The following is a 19549-nucleotide window of genomic DNA, read 5'->3' on the forward strand; positions in this document are numbered from 1 at the left end:
AACTGTTGCTCTGGAAACTACACTGAAAGAAACAAGAGTGAGGCAGGAAGCAATCACCCTTTGCTTCAGTGGTATAGGCAAGAGACACCAAGGGCCAGAGTGAGTCAGGGGAACAAATACCCAGGCAAGATAGTAAGCAGTTAGAGAGAAGGAGAAGAGAAGGCAGATGGACCCAATGGTTGAAATGGTCTGGGGGAAGAAAGAGGCTAAAAGCTGTCATCCATGTGTCTAGTTCAGATCAAAGAAGAGAAAAATACCAGTCTTCCAGGGGTAAAACTAGGAAGTCTAGACCCCCAATCTAGAGATGAGGTAGAGTCATAAATCTAAAACACAAAACCTTCTGTGGTATAGGTGTGTAGCTGGGCATGGGCACTTGGAAGATGCTCTGTGACTGGGCGTGGCTATGATAAGAGTTCTGTATGACTCTGGTGGCCCAGCATGATGGACAGGAAGGAGGGCTGCACACTGGGAGCTCAGGCAGAGGAATCAGAAGCTTCTGGAGTTGTGGAGTGCATGGTTGCCATCCTCAGCATGGGGAGACGGCAGACTCAAGTACACCCAGAACCCAATTAGAAACGGCCTCACCAGAGTCCACAACCAGACCCAGAGAAGGCAGCTATGGTGAGCTCACTGAAGAGTTTCAGAAACAAGGTGAAAACAAAAGCTGAACTCAGCAAGCTGCTGAGGTGGCATGGGGCAGGAGTGAGCTCTGGGTCATGGGCCAATTCTTAGAAGGTGTCTGCTCATGACCCACAGCACAGGCTGGAAAAAATGTGCAACTGATTTGTAAGGCAGGGACTCCCTAAGTTCATGGATTTTTATCAGGAAAAGTAAAGTCCTGCATTCAGTGGGGGACATACCACCAAAGGCTCAGAGATCAAAACGTGAACCTTCCCCTTTGAGATGGACAGCATCTATGCAGAGGATGACAATATCAGATGCCTCTAGTGTGGGAAATCTGGGAGACGGAAGCAAAATTTTATAGCCTAAGTTTGACATTCTGGATGACATAGACCTAGAAAAGAGAAACAGAAGATAAAGCATTTATTTGACTGACATCCCGGCAAATGCAGGAAAAGACAATGTTGCTGTAGCAACCTGTACCACGTGGACTAGTTGGTCAAGGTATATTATTAGAAGCAGCATTATTAGACCTTCACACTATAATGGGACCATCACAATGACATTATCATTGTGTACATAAATGAAGTAAAACCATGAATGAACCAGAAATTAAGAGGTGGGCTCAGGTATTGGATCCACCAGAGTTATGACAACCCCAGCCATTTATTTGGGGGAGTGTACACTTCCACTCTGGAGTGTGTGCATATTAATTTTTATGTAGGTGCATCTGGTATACGGGTAGGGGTCAGAGGTCAACCTCAGGTGTTGCTCCTCAGGAGCCACCATCTTGTTTTGTTACTCATTGGCCTGGAGGTTGCCAACTGGGCTAGGCTAGCTAGGTCCCAGGGATCCACAGAGTTCCACTTCCCCACTGCGAGGATTACAAGACCATACTTCCACATCCTGCCTGGGTTTACCCTTCTCCCCATCAATTTTAATTCCCTATTAAATGGAGGAATAAATTTCTGCTCACCTGCCAAGGTTGGAAAGAGGTCACAAAAGCAGAATAGGACTGTAATTTGAGCAGTACAAAATGCAATAGGCCTCGGGACATTTGTGCTTAATCAGTTACACAACACTGTCATTCATTTCTGGGGATTCAACCAAGAATCCAAAGTTCTTTTAAACTCTCAAAATTCCTTTACATTCTTAAATTATGTCTGTCCTAAGCATGTGAAGATCTCTGTAACAACTGTGCTAGGTTTGAAAAGTTAACCTGGAGACAGAGTATTTGTGATGTGCCTGGGTCACAACACAACCTGGAACATTTTACAGAAAGGACTTGAGCGCATGAAGATGCTGGTGTCTGTGGGAACTGTGCAAACCAGCTCCTCGATGCTGAGGCTGAACGATGCCCACGTTTGCTAAGTTGATCATTTGAGGATTGAAAAACCTCCTGGTAGATAGCCCTACCAACTCTCCGCTAAGAGAACATTCCTTTCCTTTCCACCCTAGAGAAGACCTGCTCTTCCTATAGCAGAGAGGCCTGCCTGCGGCCTAAGGCACGCAGAGGGAGGCCTGTCCTCTAACCAAGCACCGTAATCCTCCCACCATGAACAAAGGTTCCAAAGTATACCTGCCACATCACTGCAACATCTCTGTACACACTGATGGTGACTTATGCCTGTGACACATTCCTTCAAACAGAAGGAAAAAGAGTTTGAGTTTGCTATTTTCCTGGTGCTGGGGGTCGGACTGATGAGGTACACAAGCCACTCAAGACAATTCCGTAGTGCTGCATTTTAAGTGGGTTAGCAAAGTGATGGGCAGTCAGAGAAGAGCTGGTACTCTTCTGGTGGGGGAAGAGTCAGACCACAGAAGTTGGTTCCAGGTCACAGCATCTTCACAGTCTATTTAGCCATCAACTAAGTTCAGTTTTGTCAAATAGGCTCCCAATTAAACATCCATTAATCATTTGTCTAGAATCACAGTTTTTGGGTGACGAAAATATGTCTAGTGTTCAATGATGCCAAAGAAGAGAGGGCCTTGCTCTTACAGGCTCCAGGTTATGCTCAGGCATCATGTGCTGACCAAGAGAACCCACTCTGCCGGGACCTCTCCACAGTGCCCAGAGAGAAATCTCAGAGCTCAAATTTGCATACAGCTAGTCGGTAGGTAGTCTCCATCTACCCCATAGTCAGCAGGGGCAAGAGAACAGCTATGAGATAAGAAGAAAAGAAGAAAGTTGGGAGAAGGGAAGGGAAAAGAATAGAGAAATTGCTCCAGTGGTTTTTTTCTTGTTTCTGGGTTTTGTTGTTGTTGTTATTTTGTGGAAGTATGGTACTATATATCAGGTTCAGGGCCAGATCCACGAAAATATACAACCAAGGTAACATACCCTTTTTAATAAAATGCATACATATGTGCATAAATAAGCTATTACTTGCCAAAGTATTATGGTCAGAACCATCGGTGAGATCACAGCAGGGCTGGATCCATCAGGTCATCACTGTGCCCACATCCTATGCCTGGTGCTCACCGCAGCATCTGAGCTACCCTGTCCCACAGATTCTAGACTTGGATTTATGAGATGTTTTGTCACTGAGGTGAGCTCAGGAGGTAATCCCTACTGCTACAGCAACATGCTCTTTGCTCAAGGTCGGAGACCTGCACCCACAAAGCCTCCACATCATAGGCCTACTTAGGCACAGACATTGTGTGTATAATACATAGTACATACATAGTAGAGATACTGTCCATGTACTTTATTGGCCTCATAACCATCTGGAAATGTTTGCTTGACTCCTTCCTTCCTTCTTTCCTCCCTCCCTCCCACCCTCTCTTCCTTGTCATTTAGAAAGTTAAATGAATTGAAAGATGGTTATATGACCTACCTAAAGTCACGCAGGAGGAGACATCTGTAAGAGCAAATGCTAACATAGATACATGTTGAGGTGACTCTAAAATCTTTGACCAAATTCAAGTACAGCAATGAATTCAACTAAGCATGCCCAGGAATTCAGAGCACATATTGCCAAAACTATCTATAAGCAAAACTATCTACAAGCAAGGAAAAAGAATTGTGCTAGATTAATGTAAGAGTTTAAAATACACTAAGAACAAAATGACATTTGAAACCAGGCATGATGGGGTATACCTTTAATACCAGCAATCAAGAAGCTGAGGCAGGAGGATCATGAGTTTGAGGCAAACCTGGACTTTACAGTAAGTCTCAAAAACAAAACAATAACACACACACAATCTCTGCAAAGCCTAAGAAAAACCTCTTAGCCGCAAGCAGACACAAGTCTAAGCTGTGCCATTTCATCACCAGGTGTTGGAGGAAAGCTTCTTGACCTTTTTATGTCTCTCTTTTCTCATCTATCAAATGGATATAACATCGGATCCTCTAAGCATGGAGTAAGATACTATAAATACAGCATACGACACATGATAAGCATTTCCTGTGTTAGCTGTCACCACCATTATTTCCAGAGTCAATATGTTATAGAAGAAATGACAGGAAAGAAATGGAAAATTAGCAGCAGCAGCAAAAGAACAATTTCACAGCAGTTACCCAGCTAGAGCAGAGTATTGTGTTTTGTGGCATCAGGAAAAACTGAATGTCAAGAAGACAGCCACATTTTTACCTGTTCTAGCAAAATTGTGCACAGCACAGTCTATGACATTCTCCTGATTTCTTCAGCTGCCTGCACCCAATCAGAAATACCAAGCCTAAGGCTACTAGGAAAGAAGCCCTGCAGAAATAGTGATGGGGGCAGAGAACGCAATGGGCACAGTACAGAAGAGGGAACAGGAGCTAGAATGGGGCTGGAACATACTGACCCGTATACCTCTGCTCAAACTGTTCCCCCTGCTGCACTCTGGGGGGAAGAGAGGGCTGTTCCTTCTCTGCAGGCCTGCCTACTCCATGTCTGCCCACGGCTCTGCCTGTACTCCCCTCCACAGTCACCCCAAACACTGGGAAGATTCAGTCACATCACATCCTTTGTTACTGTCACATTGTCCTGATCTTCATGTGCCATTCCTGGATCACACCCCTGCTTCTCATATATTGTTCTCATTGTAAGTTCCCCCACTTTCTCCTGCTCAGAGCTTCCTAAGGGGGGGGGGGTAGGCACAGCCCCAGATGACCCCCTTAGAGTCTCTTGTGACATAGCAGTTACGGCATCTGGTGGGAAAGGCAAGTACAAAGCCCCACATGAGCTTGAGGCAGGTGCTGTGAGAGTCAGGTCCTTGGCCAAGGTGTATTGTGGTATTTTGTGTCCTGAAAAATAGGACAGAGCTAGCCACTAGTTAACCATAGTGGTCTGGTGGTCTACACAGTGCTGACCTACTCTCTCCAGGCAAAGCATCAAACCTCATCCACCAAGCATGAATCACAGGATCACATTCTCTAAAGACATTTCCCATCCCTGTCGAAGACAATCCCTACTTGAGGCAGGGCAATAGCTCAAGCACAAGCAAGCACAATGAGTAAGCAAAATTGGCCAAGACAACCTGTCAATGGACCAAAAGGTAATACGTGCACCTCGCCAATTACAACACACCAGCAGTGACCGCCAGTTTCAAAATGACCAATCAGAAATGTTCCTGCGGCAGATTAATTTCCCTAATCCCATAAAAAAAAACCCAAACTTTTTACAATATAGAGCTTCTGCACTGGAATCTCCCAGAGTCTGTGCCATTGACTTCGTATCTTCTCACCCCCTGCCTCACCAGGAAACGGGAAACATGCAGGCTGTAGCAACAAGCCAGCAAAACTACAGCTACTGAAGTGAATGACTTCACTTCTGCTGTGAAAGAAGATTTTGCTTCACAGATTTAAGCCAAAATTGATGGGTCCAACATTTTTTCATCCATGAGTTACTAACAGCACATGTGTTGTCTTGTGCCTGTCTTGTGTCTGATAGTGGACACACTCACCACACACACCACTCACTTCTCAAGTTTGTCAACTCACTATATGACATCATCCACTTGCCTGTCACAAAACCTCCCAATTTTCCTCAGAAGAACCAGTTTCCTTCTCACCAAGAAACTCTGCAATCAGCATATCCACTTGTGTAGAGGACCGCAACCACATTCGCCATTGCAAGATGGCGCTGACATCCGGTTCCCCCGCCCGGTGAACAGGATAACGCGCATGTGTTGGCAAATTTCCAACACTGTAGTCCCTGCCTCTCCCGAGGCGTCATCTGGGATGATGGGTAGCTGACCAATCTGACAGTGACACGTCCGAGGCGGGGACTGTTTCCTATATAAGGGCTGGGCTCGCCTCGCTCTGGGTCTCCGCCATGTTGGCTTATGCTCTCACTCTCAAGAAGCATTAAAAGCTGTTCTGCAGAAGGATCCTACGTGCCCTGCGTCGTTCTTGCTGGCGAGACAGTAGCGCGGGACATCTGGTGCCGAATCCCTCGGGACGCTGAGGGACCCTGACAACTGCTCGCACCGCCGGAGACCCCTTGGACACAAGGAGGATTCAGAACTGCAGGTCTGTATACTCAGAGAGATATGGCTTTTCCTGGATTTTTCGGTTTTGGGCTTGACCTGTTTCCGCATTGGGAAGGTTTCGTAGGGGCCTTGCTACCTCTTTTAGTAGTCCTCTTATTTTTTGCCAAAGATTGCTTAAAAGACGAATCCTGCCAGGCGGTTGCTGCAACGGAGGAAGTCCAGGATAGCATTTCAGAAACTGAGTACAGTGAGAGGTTAGGTGCGCGCACAGTCTCAAATAAGGAAAAAGGACCCTCCAGTGGTTTTAAGAAAATAAGAATGGGGGAGAAGACTGATTTACAAGGTCGAAAGATTTCTGGAACCAACAATAAGAAAAAAGGAAAGGACAGTAGTTTATATCCTCTGCAGGAGCTTGAAGCTCCGCAAATTGAAAGTGACCATGAAAGTGAGCATGAAAGTTCTGGCTCAGGAGAAGAGGTAGAAGAACTAGATACAGAGGAGGAGGCAGAATTAACCAGCGGTAGGGCCATGAGGTCATCCCAAAGGGCCCATCCACAGGTCCTAAGGGAAGCCTACCCATTGCTCATTAAGAGTTTACAGCTATGGGGTCTTCAAATAGCTGCTGAGAAGGTCCAGATTACAGACACTGGCCAATTCTTAGGTTCTGTTATTCTTCCTGAAAAGATTCTACCACAAAAAATAAAAATTTATAGGGACGATTTGCGAACATTAAATGATTTCCAAAAGTTGTTAGGAGATATTAATTGGCTGCGACCGTTTTTAAAAATCCCCTCTGCTGATTTGAAGCCATTGTTTGATATCTTGGAAGGGGATACTCATATTACCTCCCCTCGGGCCTTGACGCCGGCAGCAGAAGCAGCCTTATTACTAGTGGAGGAATCCATTAAGGAGGCACAGCTGTGCCGTATTGATGAAACTCAACCATTTGTTCTATGTGTGTTTAAAACAAGAAAGCTACCCACTGCTGTGTTATGGCAGGATGGACCGTTACTGTGGATCCATCCGCATGCTTCTCCTAACAAAAGTATTGATTGGTATCCAGCTGCTATAGCTCAAATTGCCCTTAAAGGCCTTAAAATGTCTGTTAGTCATTTTGGTAAGCATCCAGCGGTTATGATAGTTCCCTATACCTCCTTTCAGATACAAACTTTGGCCGCCACCTCTGACGATTGGGCAATTTTGGTTACCACCTTTTCAGGAAAAATTGATAATCATTATCCCAAACACCCTCTGCTGCAGTTTGCTGCATATCATCCCATTGTGTTTCCCCGAGTTACGTCTTCTGCCCCGCTAAAAGATGGGGTGATGGTGTATACAGATGGCTCCAAAAATGGTGTGGGAGCCTATGTTGTGGATTCTAAAATATATACAAAGAACTTTTCTGCCACCTCACCCCAGGTGGTGGAATGTATGGTGGTTTTAGAGGTTCTTCAAAAATTTCATTGTCCTCTTAATATTGTTTCTGATTCTGCCTATGTGGTTAATGCTGTTAAATTATTAGAGACCGCTGGAATTATAAAACCTACTAGTACAGTGGCAGCTCTTTTCCAGAGGATACAGGACTGTTTACTAAATAGGAGAGCTCCATTTTTTATCACACACATAAGAGCACATTCGGGGCTCCCGGGCCCCATGAGTTTAGGTAATGATCTGGCTGATCGTGCTACGCAGCTTGCTGCGGTAGCTCTTGCCTCCCCGTTACAGACCGCTAAAACCTTTCATGATAATTTTCATGTTACAGCTGAAACCCTGCGTAAACGTTTTTCTCTTACCAGAAAGGAGGCTCGTGATATTGTGACCCAATGTCACAATTGTTGCCAGTTTCTCCCTGTCAGACACACTGGCGTAAACCCCAGAGGGATTGCGCCTTTGCAAATATGGCAGATGGATGTGACTCATATCACTGCCTTTGGAAAACTTCAGTATGTGCATGTGTCAATTGACACATGCTCTGGCGTTATTCATGCCACACCACTTACAGGAGAAAAAACCTCTTATGTCATTCAACATTGTCTTGAGGCATGGAGTGCTTGGGGCAAGCCCACATCTTTAAAGATGGATAATGGGCCTGCCTATACTTCTCAAAAGTTTAAACAATTTTGTGCACAGATGCAAGTCACACACATTACAGGCCTGCCTTATAACCCCCAGGGGCAAGGTATTGTAGAGCGAGCACATCGCACACTCAAATCTTATCTACTTAAACAAAAAGGGGGAATATTGAAGGAATTACCCCCGACACCAAGAGTAGCCATTGCCATGGCTCTGTTCACTATAAATTTTTTAAATCTGGACGATAATGGCCAGAATGCTGCAACACGACATAGTTCGGATCCGCAGCGGCCTAAGGATTTGGTTATATGGAAAGATGTGTTTTCTAATGAATGGAAAGGCCCGGATCCCATCCTATTGAGATCCAGGGGAGCTGTTTGTGTGTTCCCGCAGGACCAGGAAAATCCATTCTGGGTGCCAGAAAGACTGACCCGAACGGTGAGGGGTGACCCACAACACGCGGACTCGCCTGAAGATTTGGCTTCTGTTCCTCCTACCATTTTGCGGATAGATGACAATGGTTACGAAGGAGCAGCGATGGGGGATACTCTTAGCCTTCCTGAAGCCGACACCAGTCAGCCATAGAGTGGCAGTGTTTCCTCGTTTCTTTTTTTTTTTATTTTACAACCAATAAGACTCTGGGGCTCCCCTACCTTCTATTTATAAGCTTATTGGGTGGGGGTGGGAATGTTTGGAACAGCCCTATGCTGTGGATCAGTGTTTCTCCTCTGGATGGTCTGCTGACTCAAATCCCAAAGTCATAGGGACAAAGTGTGGTTATTGCACAAGCGCTGGCTGCCCTGGAACAGGGAACCTCTACTGATGTGGTTATCTATGCTGAAGCAGCAGGTTTATGCCAACCAGCTCCTGCACCCCTAGGACACCTCTGTCCATTGCACAGGGTGGAGTGCTTGGCTTAGCTAGCCCTGAAGGTTGTCGAGCTAAAGAGCATCGCACAGAGAATGGCCCTCTCTGAGAGATATGTCGCCCTGCATAAGGGTTTCCTGCCGTATATTCCCTTTCCCAGAAAAATGGCAGAGGGCAGGCCGGATAAGTTCCAGGTGTCATGAACCTAGGGGCAGATTCCGTGCAAGCCCATTATAATGTTTCCACTTTGGGAAGTGCGACCTCTATCTCTGCCTTCTGAGGGAGTTGCCTTTCTGCAAAGAAGTAAAAAAAGGGGGAGATGTAGAGGACCGCAACCACATTCGCCATTGCAAGATGGCGCTGACATCCGGTTCCCCCGCCCGGTGAACAGGATAACGCGCATGTGTTGGCAAATTTCCAACACTGTAGTCCCTGCCTCTCCCGAGGCGTCATCTGGGATGATGGGTAGCTGACCAATCTGACAGTGACATGTCCGAGGCGGGGACTGTTTCCTATATAAGGGCTGGGCTCGCCTCGCTCTGGGTCTCCGCCATGTTGGCTTATGCTCTCACTCTCAAGAAGCATTAAAAGCTGTTCTGCAGAAGGATCCTACGTGCCCTGCGTCGTTCTTGCTGGCGAGACAGTAGCGCGGGACACACTTGCCCCTACCACAGGCCTCCGACCTTCTGCTAACAGGGTTCACATCAGAACACCTATGTTCCTCTGCAGTCAGGGTTGGGGGGGGAGGGACTCAGTAGCCAGATGCCTATAATAGCCAGTTAATAATTCATGTGATGGTCAGCCAAGAGAAACCCGAAACCTGAGAATCCACTTTAAATGTCTTCTTAAAAGTCATTAAACACCTGTAAAGACACTGTAAAGTGGAAGTCATAGAATGAGAGACTGAATTTGCAACATATAACCAAAAACGACACACAGTTTTAAAACAAACAAGAAAAATGAAGAAATAGTTGAGTGGTTATTTATTAGGAAAGAAGTAAGGAAGACAGGGAGAGAGGAGGAAGAAAACTCATGGCCATGACAATCATGGAAATAAATATGTACAGAGACCACAGCACGTCTAGCAGGGCAATGAAAGACTCTTCACACCAAGATATGGACTGACATGGTATCCAGGTGCTGCTGCTGCTGCTGCTGCTGCTGCTGCTGCTTGCCAATCCCACAGTAGGCACACCCTGTGCATGTGTCACCCAGAGAAGCTGGGTGACTCAGGCATCAGAGCACATATGTTGACGGGTCACATAGCCAGAAGCAGAGCAACCTGGTCACTTTATGGGCAATCAGACCAACATAAACACATACCCTAGATTCACACACCAGAGTATAATTACACACAAGGAATGTTCTGCTATGCTTCAGAAACCTTTCCAACTTTCTAGAAAGAGCAAGTTCTCCTTCTCATTGGGGACTGGCACCCAGGAAAGCAGAAGCAACCCTGCATAGTTGCAGACAATTTCAATCAGCATGTCCACCTGCACCTCCCAACCCCCAGACCTGCAGCCCCTCCGTGGAGTGCACATAAAAGCATGCTCATCTATGCTGATGGGCTGATCAGAACTGAACTCAGCAGCCAATAGGTTTGGCTACTGCAAAGAAGTGAGAGGATTAGAACCAGGAGCAAGAACCCTGTTCTGTCTCATCAATGTGCAGCCGAGTAAAGGAGCAAGGCTCAAAACAAACATTGCAAATGTCACGGACATATACGTGACATGAAAGCTGGAAGAAACTGCCTAGGGTGATAGGAGGAAACAGGAGGGTGAGATAAAGGAGGCAGGCTGTGAGGGAAAGGCTCCCTGTACAGCGTACACCTGTGTGACTCTCACTGACGGCTCAGACAGATTAACTCTGGTGCAAACGGCCTCATCTAAAGCAACATAACGCATGGCATTCCTTTTACCTGAAAATCTGCCTTTGGAATTAGAGGACCTCCCTGTTTATGTCTGCAGTGACAGAAGAGGAGAGGAAGGGGACTCAAATCCACTGATGGTAGCAGAATGAAAGCAGGCAGAGTGGCCACTAAGTTTCTCTTGCCTGCCTGGGGTGGAAAAAAAAAACAAAACAATATGCACATTTGCAGATGAGGTCCTGGAAAGTAAAGGCTGCTGCAGAGGGTTCTCAGATAGTCACCAGCAAACCAGGCTTTGGCCTAGGGCCAGACTCCAAACCTCAGGCCCGCCCCCCCTGGGCAGCTGGTGCACAGATCAATCAAGGCTACTGCAAATAAGTGTGACTTCAGCAACACTCTCTCCTGCTGATGCATCAGCTGGGTGACTTCTGCAACCTTCCCACTGCACTGAGCTTTTCATTTTACAGATGCCTCTGGGTTTCAGATCACAGCATCAATGTGATATCTTTCCAACAAAGGTATTTCTAACACCTGCAGTACTGGTGGCCCAATCAGCCACTTCTTTCCCTTCCCTTCCCACTCCCACCTTGGTGACCTGCCTCTGGACAGCTCCTGTCTGGACTGCCTGTTAATCACCGGCGTGTTCCCACTGACTCCACACTGCAGATCAGACAGGGTTAACACTGCTGCAAAACTAATAGCGGTATTAACCATATTTGCCTATATTTCCAAAGAACACAGCTAAATGAACTAAACATGAGCCTTTGCACAGGAATCTCCTTTGATGTTCCTTAACATTACACAATGATGAAACAAGGCTTATGGGGCCCAACCAAAGAAAACAACACATTTATCAATATTTAGCTCCTCTCTGCTGAAAAGCAGGCCCTTGGCACTGGCTACACCACGTCTGGGCCTTGGCACTAACCAGGGCCTGACTCACTAAAGCTAGAGCAAGGCAGTTGCAGAGTTTCTTGTTCCAAAGTGCTCCCACATGCTTCATCCCGTTCTAATCTCAGAGTTCTCACTACTGTGAGGAGGACAAACTCAGGGCCCAAGGCTACCCATGAAATAAGAATGAACCCAGAAATGCCCCGTGATTGAAGGTGTGTGGGACCCTGGCCCTTTGTGGTTCTGAGCTCTTAAAGCAGCTCAGAATCTTACTCCACCTAGAAGCCTGCCAGGATGAATCTGCCACCCTAGTGATCTGAAGACAAGGGTTAGGAACGTGGCCTATCTGGCAGAGTGCTTGCCTGTCCTGCACAGAATCCTGGCCTCCATACCTAGCACCACATAACTGGGCTTAGTGCCCAGCACTGTAATCCCAGTACTTGGATGGTGAATGCGGGAGAATTAGGAGTTTAAGGTCATCTTCATCTACACAATGAGTTTGAGGCCATCCAGGCCTAGGAGAGAATCGTGTAAAAAAATAGATGTAAGATGTGCCAACAGTGTACTCATTCCCCAAAAGGTGCTGCCTTCGTGTCACAGAAGGACAAAAAGTGAACCAACGACTCGTGCAAGAACTTACATCTTAGGATCAAAAGAAGGGACTATAGCATTTGCCAGATGTCATTAAACCTACAAAAACAAAGACCTGAAGGAGGTGAGAGCAATGTGGCCATCTGGAAGCATGAGGAGCAGGGATAAGCTGAGCGTGGGAGGGAGGACAGGTTGACGTGACTGCACTGGGTCTGACTAGAGGAGTGGAGGCTGAGGCAGAGGGGCTGGCAGTTGGTTGGCATTTGCAGCCATGGCGGGGGGGTCCCTGTTTTCCCTGTGAGTACTGCCAAAAGTGAGGGCTGATTCTGCCAACTCCAAACCTACACGTATACAGTTTTGATAGCCCACAGAATTTCAGAGAAGACAGACAAGGACAACAAGGGGACAGAAGCAGACAGACATGGAAAAACATGTACATTACAAAGAAAAGCACAAGGAAGGGTGGAGATTTTCCTGGACTCTTGTTCCTGGTGCATAGCCCTCAGATCCTCAGAGATATTTGTTCCAAAGATATCTAAATCACTCTGAGGCTTATAGAATACAGGCATGAATGAAAATGCCATTCATTTCTTATAATACAGGCAGATTTGCATAGTATAAGTTTTGTTGTTGTTGTTGCTGCTGTTTTTCTGTCCTAGCCATTCTGAAAGTTGGGTGTTCTTTACAGTGTGAAAGAGCATTATCCCACAGCAGCTGGGAGTCTTGAAGACAAGTTTACCAAGCCCAGAGTGAAAGGTTTTTCTAACGCTTGTCTCTTTTGAGAATTCTATGACCCAAAGATCAGCTCTACCAAGGGTCAACAACATGGCACTAACAAAACCAATTCCACGGTAAAGATCCAAAGAGCAAGAGTCAGATCTTCATATCAATTAATAAGCACAGAACTATCTCAGTTTTCAAATAAGGCCAGAGACAAATTAAACAATTTAAAAGAATAAATATTTTAAAACCATGGGTACCACAAGTTCAAAGCCAGCTTACCTTAAGGCAATTAACTCATCACGGTAAGTAACAGTAAATCAATCCGCACTAATTGCATTTTGTGCAAGAGCTTAGAAGACTCTTTAGTGTTGGCTGGTGATCGATTTTATTCTATTATTATATTTTTGGTAATCACTGTAATGTCAAAAATGCAATTATCTCCAGAGAATATACTGCATATTCTTAGATGGACAGAAATTTAATTTAACATAAAACTATCCAGTTTCCATTTTTTTCCAGAGACGCTTTTAAAAAAAAAATCTTAAATGCAACAGAACTGAAAATGACACAGATGCTCTTTAGCACAGGCTTTGTAGTTGGAAGCCAGTTAACAAAGGGCCCATGTGTCATCCAGGTCCATACCTCCCTTCTTCCTCCCACACACTTCCGCACACTCATAGGAAATAGAGAAATGAGTATCGTATCAGAACCCTTACTGTCCTTCAAATTGGGAACAGAAAAGCAAAATAGAAACTGCCACAAAAACCCACACTTCATCCTCATCTGCTGCCCCTGAGTTCCATGGTTTCCACTGTACTTGGTAAGAGTTCTGGCTGCTAACTTGTACTCAGTAAGCATTCTGCGCTTGAGTTTTGATAACTGAACACACAGCCACAGGTGTACTTCATCAAGGCAGCGAATGGGAAAAGGACAAAGAGGTGAAAAGTCACTGAGCTCTGAAAGCATAGAATAAAGGATAGAGTTATTATGTCACAAAGAAATCGACAAAAACCCAAGCAGCATCTCTTGAGAACTGCAGTCCTCCTAACTCATGCGCCTTCATTCAATTCTGGGCCTTAATCTTTTGATCTATAAAACAGAGATATTAATACTTGCCTAGAAGGGTTATCAGGGTAAAGTAAAATATGCATATAAAACACTAGATAGCAATGCCAGGCAACTGTCCTTGTGAGATCACTCGGGGGTACTAGTAACTGGAATTGCTTACAAATGTTACTACTTACAAATGTTTGTCTTCCATTCTAGTTACTGGAGATTATCTCTTCACTTCCACTCCCTTCCTCACAGGGGTTAGAAGCAAAGCCAGGAATAAACTGTTTACACAGCAACCTCTGTGGCTGACCTCATCCTAGATGCTATCTTTGTCCAACTCTGCATATTTGTTCACATGTATTCTGTGTGTTCCCATGCCCTTTACCTTCTACATGCATACCTCGCTGTAGCTTGCTGTGGTCACATTACAAAGGCCTTGGTCACACATTTCACTATCAAAATGCAATAAGAGATAATGATACAGTGGCTTAGAAACTGTTTTTGCTAAAGAGAGTTGGCTCTGTAACTTGGATCTACAAGGTAACTGTAAATGCAGAATGAAACCTGACATTTCTGCTTTTGTTCCTGCCTGTGTCTTTTACTTTGGATGAAGACAGATAAGTCTTTAAATTTTTTTCTTGAGACACCTTAGATTCCTAAATAAGAGTAACTTCACAGGACAGACCCTTTCCCAGACAAGGGCAACTGTCCATGAGGGTGAGGTCACATCACAGAGCACGGTAACCATCTTCTGAGAGGCACCCTGGCCTCTTAAGCAACAAGGACTTCTTTAACCACCCTGGGCAGCACACCCACAACATCCAGAGAAATGGGTTAGCGAGACCACATCTTGACTAGGATTGCTTAATTACACAAATCATGTATGCCCCAGTTCTCCCTGCGTATATAAACCTACAATACACATCAGCACGCCGAGGATGGACTTGGGGACACTGAACCCTTTTATTTGTTCCTCTTCAGAGTAATGCTTGAATTCCCTTTGAGTTGTGGTCATCAATCAGTGGAGAACCTTCTTGCTGCATATTTCTAAAAATATGGGTTTCAAACATAATCTTAACTCAGCTGAAATAAGACTTAAAAAGATATAGCTGGAACAATTGTTGTGCTTGTCTTCTGAGTTCCCACAGCTCATGAAACATAACTTTTCCCTAATACTCCATACAATGGCTATTATTTTTGATGCACATTTGGCTCTCAGAAGGCCTATGAAACTGGCAGACAGAGGACCTGACTTCATCCCAGAAGCCTGTGCTCCTGGCACAGGGCCTGACAGAGAAGTGCCTGGTACCCAAATCATCTCATGTACTTTGATCAAACGATCCAGTAAAAACTGAATTCTTTAGTTGTTCCTACTTTGTCTCTGAAAATTCTGATTGCTGAGTTATGATGTGAAGTAATCTATATGAAAGACTTTGGAAAAGTCTATTAGAGGTCAAGTTCTCCTTTACCTGTTACCAGTTTTGTGACAATGCTGTGGTTATGCAAATTCTCAACTGCAATAAAGCTATAGGCTCATGGCGCTGATGGCCAAGGATTCAACCTCTTTTAACACATATCAAACATAACTTCAACAGTGTGTTGTCAGGTGATAGGTCAATTCCCAACCTCAGCTATATCTAAGAGCTTTCTGGCCACAAAAAAGGAAAGGACCAACAGCCAAGAAGGTCACACTGTCAGAAATGAAGGAGGCTAAATAAAGATGGGTCAGCTTCCAGCCACCTTGAACAGTTTCCAAAAGGTCCACATTTCAAAACTGCTGATTTCAGTCTGAATTTTTCTTTGCAGACTTGCACAACTCATACACCACTTTTTTTTCCACTTATTCTCCAGAGGCCAGGAGAGTTTGGGTGTCCTTGAAGCTCTATAGAGGATGGAGCGAATGTGCAAAGTCTCTCTGGTGCTGAGCCCCGTGACATGCATCAGTGCGATGACATGCACTCATGGGCAGCAGGGATGAGAAGAGAATGGTGGGGAAATTCAGAGCATGATGACCCTTGCCAGGAAGCAGATTTGGAAAGCATGGGCAGTGGGTCCAGCAGGAAGGGAAGGGGCTGACGAGCAGGACATGACTGGATACTCACAAGAGCTCCATGTGGAAGATACACCTGGTAAAAGGTTCTCTCCACCAAGTGGTATATTTATATAACATTTGTGTTAGAAGACACCATTAAGGAAATTGTCACATCAGGTATGTGACTATAACATGTGACTATAACTCTCAGAACAAATGGAGCCTGCCTCCGATACCACAAATGTTGAGTAATGGAACCATGATAGGCAAAAGTGTGCACAGTCAAGGGAAGTTCACCATGATAAGGAGAAAGCTAGAGAAAGGATGGAAACAAGCATATGAGATCCACACGGCAAGTCCTTGGCATTTAGTTTCTTATTAGTGCTAATGTGTACAGAGGCAGCCAAGAGTCTGCTTCTATTCCTAAGCAATAGGTAACTTGGAAAAATTAAGGGACTTGCCCCAGATCACCCAAGCAGTAATAAGGCCTGGATTCCAAGACAGTTTGAAAGCACATGAGGGTGGGCCTTATAAGACACAGGACTTTCATCCCATGGGTGCTTGTGAGTGGACATGACTCAAGGTCCTCCCTATCCTACTTGTGGGTGATGCTGTGTAGATAAAATTGTCACAGAAAACCCGCCAGAGCACTGCACCTGTCACTTCTGCCTACAGTTGGCTGCTATGTCAATCACCCTCTTTTTTTTCTGACTTCCTGTGTCTCTGCCGTAGATAGGAGAGGGCCAACATGAATAGGCAGTGGGCAGCCACTCTGTGAGGAGCTGTCAAGTGGACAGCCTCAGGCTTAGAGATCCAGCAGCTTAGTGACATCCAAGAGTGTTGGTGCTCAAGAGCTTTGCCTGACTGGAAGCCAAGTCCTGATCGTGCTCCCAGAACATCTGAAAACAGAGGAACTAGCTCTAGACCTGCTGAGCCCAGACCCAGCTGAGCTACACATCATAATAACTGCTTTCTGGGTTGGGGGCCCTAAGACCAATTGCAGGTTTATAGACTCACTGGGAGGCCTCAGAAAACTCAGCATAAATCTGATTACAAAAAAACGAGAGCAGAGAAACATCATTCAAGGTAAGAAAGGCATGAGGCAAAGTCCAGGGAAAACCAGGCACAAACATCTAAGAGTTTTTTCCCAATATAATCACAGGGGACATAGTCACATTCACTGAAACAAGCCAATCAGAGATGTTCTCAGAGATTCAGGGACCACACACTTTGGGGTGGGCACTAATGACATGGGCATCTTCTTCCTAACCATGTATCCAAACTCCAGGAAGGCAGACAGGTCTCCAATATAAACCACAACTCTTGCACAGTGAAAGCAGAATGAGTTCTTATCGGTCAGGGTGCCAGGAACACATGAAGTCCAAGCTCTCATAGACCAGGCAGCAAAGCCAACCTCTCATAGACCAGCTGTCCTCCTTCATCTTCTGCACAATGCCCCACATGAAAACCATTTACTTTCAGATACCAACTAGTATGTATCCCAGACTACATTACTCACTCAAGCATGATATTTGGTTCTATTAAATATTATAATATATGTAAAGAGAAGCAAGACAATGTAACCTCAAAATGGGGGAGTTGATATATACATAAAGATGTTATTAGAAGAAAATATGAAAACAACTCTAAGTGTGTTAAAGGCTCTGGTAAGAAGAGAAAGCTTGTAGTGACAGATGAAAACATTAAGCAGAAAAATAAAGCCAATTTAAAGAACTAATTGGAATTGATACAAATGTTAAAATAGCACACCCTTTATTTGATGATCTTATAAACAGCAGATACGACATAAAGAGAAGGGATAACGAGCAGGAAGAAAGGCCAAGGGAAACAACTGAACTACAAAGATGAGAGAGACAGACACAGAGGGAGAAGGGGAGAGGCCATCTGAGTAATGGCACGCAGCATGTGACGACACTGGTGCTGCTGCCCTAAGGAGAAGATGGGGAACAAGCAGGCCAAGTGAATATTTAAGGAGATAATGGCTGAGAATGGCCCAACTAGTGAAAGACACCACCTACAGACCACAGGATTCAGCCAATCACAAGTCAGGTACCTCAACTCACAGGTGTCAAAATGAGGCAAACAAAATAGGGGACAAAAATCACAAATCAGCATGAAGAAACAGACCCATTACAGGTATGTTCAAACCAGTGGAGGGCAGAGAGCAAAGAAAAGCATCTTGTCACGATGCTCCCCCAAACACTGCCAGCTGTCAACACTGCTGTTGTTGCTGTTCTTTCTGGGAAACAGACTCAGTTTGTAGTCTGGACATAGATCAGGCTGGCCTTTACCTCAAGGTGCTCTCCTGCCTTTGCCTTCAAGACACATTGTACAAATGAAGACATCTTCAAATTGGAATAAGTAATGACATTTTCAAAGGAAACAGAAAAGTCAGTTCTGTCTAGCACATGAGCATCATCTATTTGCTCAAGGAAATTCTCCAAGCCAGAAAGACAGTGTATCTGATAGAAGCCCAGCTATGCGAGGAAAGGGGGGTGAATATATTGGTAAGTTTTACATTTACACTTAATACATTTTCAAATTAATTTTTTAACTTTTAAAACTATATTTTCAAATATATGTTTGAAATTTCACTAAAATATTGCTGATTAAAACAAAAGCACCACCATGTTTAGGAGTTAATAGCTTAAGTAAAAATAATGTGAGTGATAACAAAAGTGTGAGCATGTCAATATAGGTGCATAATATTCTGTGGATTTTATTATAGTCACAAAAGTATATTATTTGAAACCATATAGTTTTTAAAAAATAATATTCCCAGCAACCACTTAAACACATGCATGTGCAAGCACACACACACACACGCAGAAGGTAAACACATCCTAAATGAAGGTAAACACATCCTAAATGAGAGATATTCTCTTCCTAAGGTCATCAAAATCAATGAAGTCTGAGAGCTGTCAAATCTCAACAGAGTAAGCCAGACCCAAAAAGAGTAATATGGTATGTATTCACTCATAAATGGATTCTAGCCATAATTAAAGGTCTTTGAGCCTATTATTCGTGATCCTAGAGAAGCTGGATAGGAGGGTGAACCTGAAGAAAATTCAGGTAGTTTTCCTCCTGGAGATTGGAAATAGACAAGAGTCCCAGATCCTTCATCTGGCGATGGATGGAGATGGAGACCCACATTGGAACACTGGACTTAACTCCCTAGGTCCAAACGAGAAGCAGAAGGAAAGAGAACGTGAGCAAGGAAGGCAAGACCAGAGGGAACCTTCATCCGACGATGGATGGCGATACAGAAGGAGACCCACATTGGAGCATTGGACAGAGTCCCCCAAGGTCCAAATGAGGAGCAGAAGGAGGAAGAACATGAAAAAGGAAATCAGGACCGGAGGGGTGCGTTCACCCACTGATACAAGGGGACT

General features: G+C 44.8%; 1 protein-coding gene across 1 annotated transcript in view; it reads right to left on the reverse strand.

Annotated features, from left to right (window-relative positions):
- The window catches only part of Zfat (zinc finger and AT-hook domain containing), a 175622-nt gene that overhangs the window by 36095 nt on the left and 119978 nt on the right, over nt 1-19549 (reverse strand). The window lies entirely within an intron of this gene.

The sequence above is a fragment of the Myodes glareolus genome, chromosome 19 (assembly GCF_982192425.1).
Source record: "Myodes glareolus chromosome 19, mMyoGla1.1, whole genome shotgun sequence".
Classification (NCBI taxonomy): domain Eukaryota; kingdom Metazoa; phylum Chordata; class Mammalia; order Rodentia; family Cricetidae; genus Myodes; species Myodes glareolus.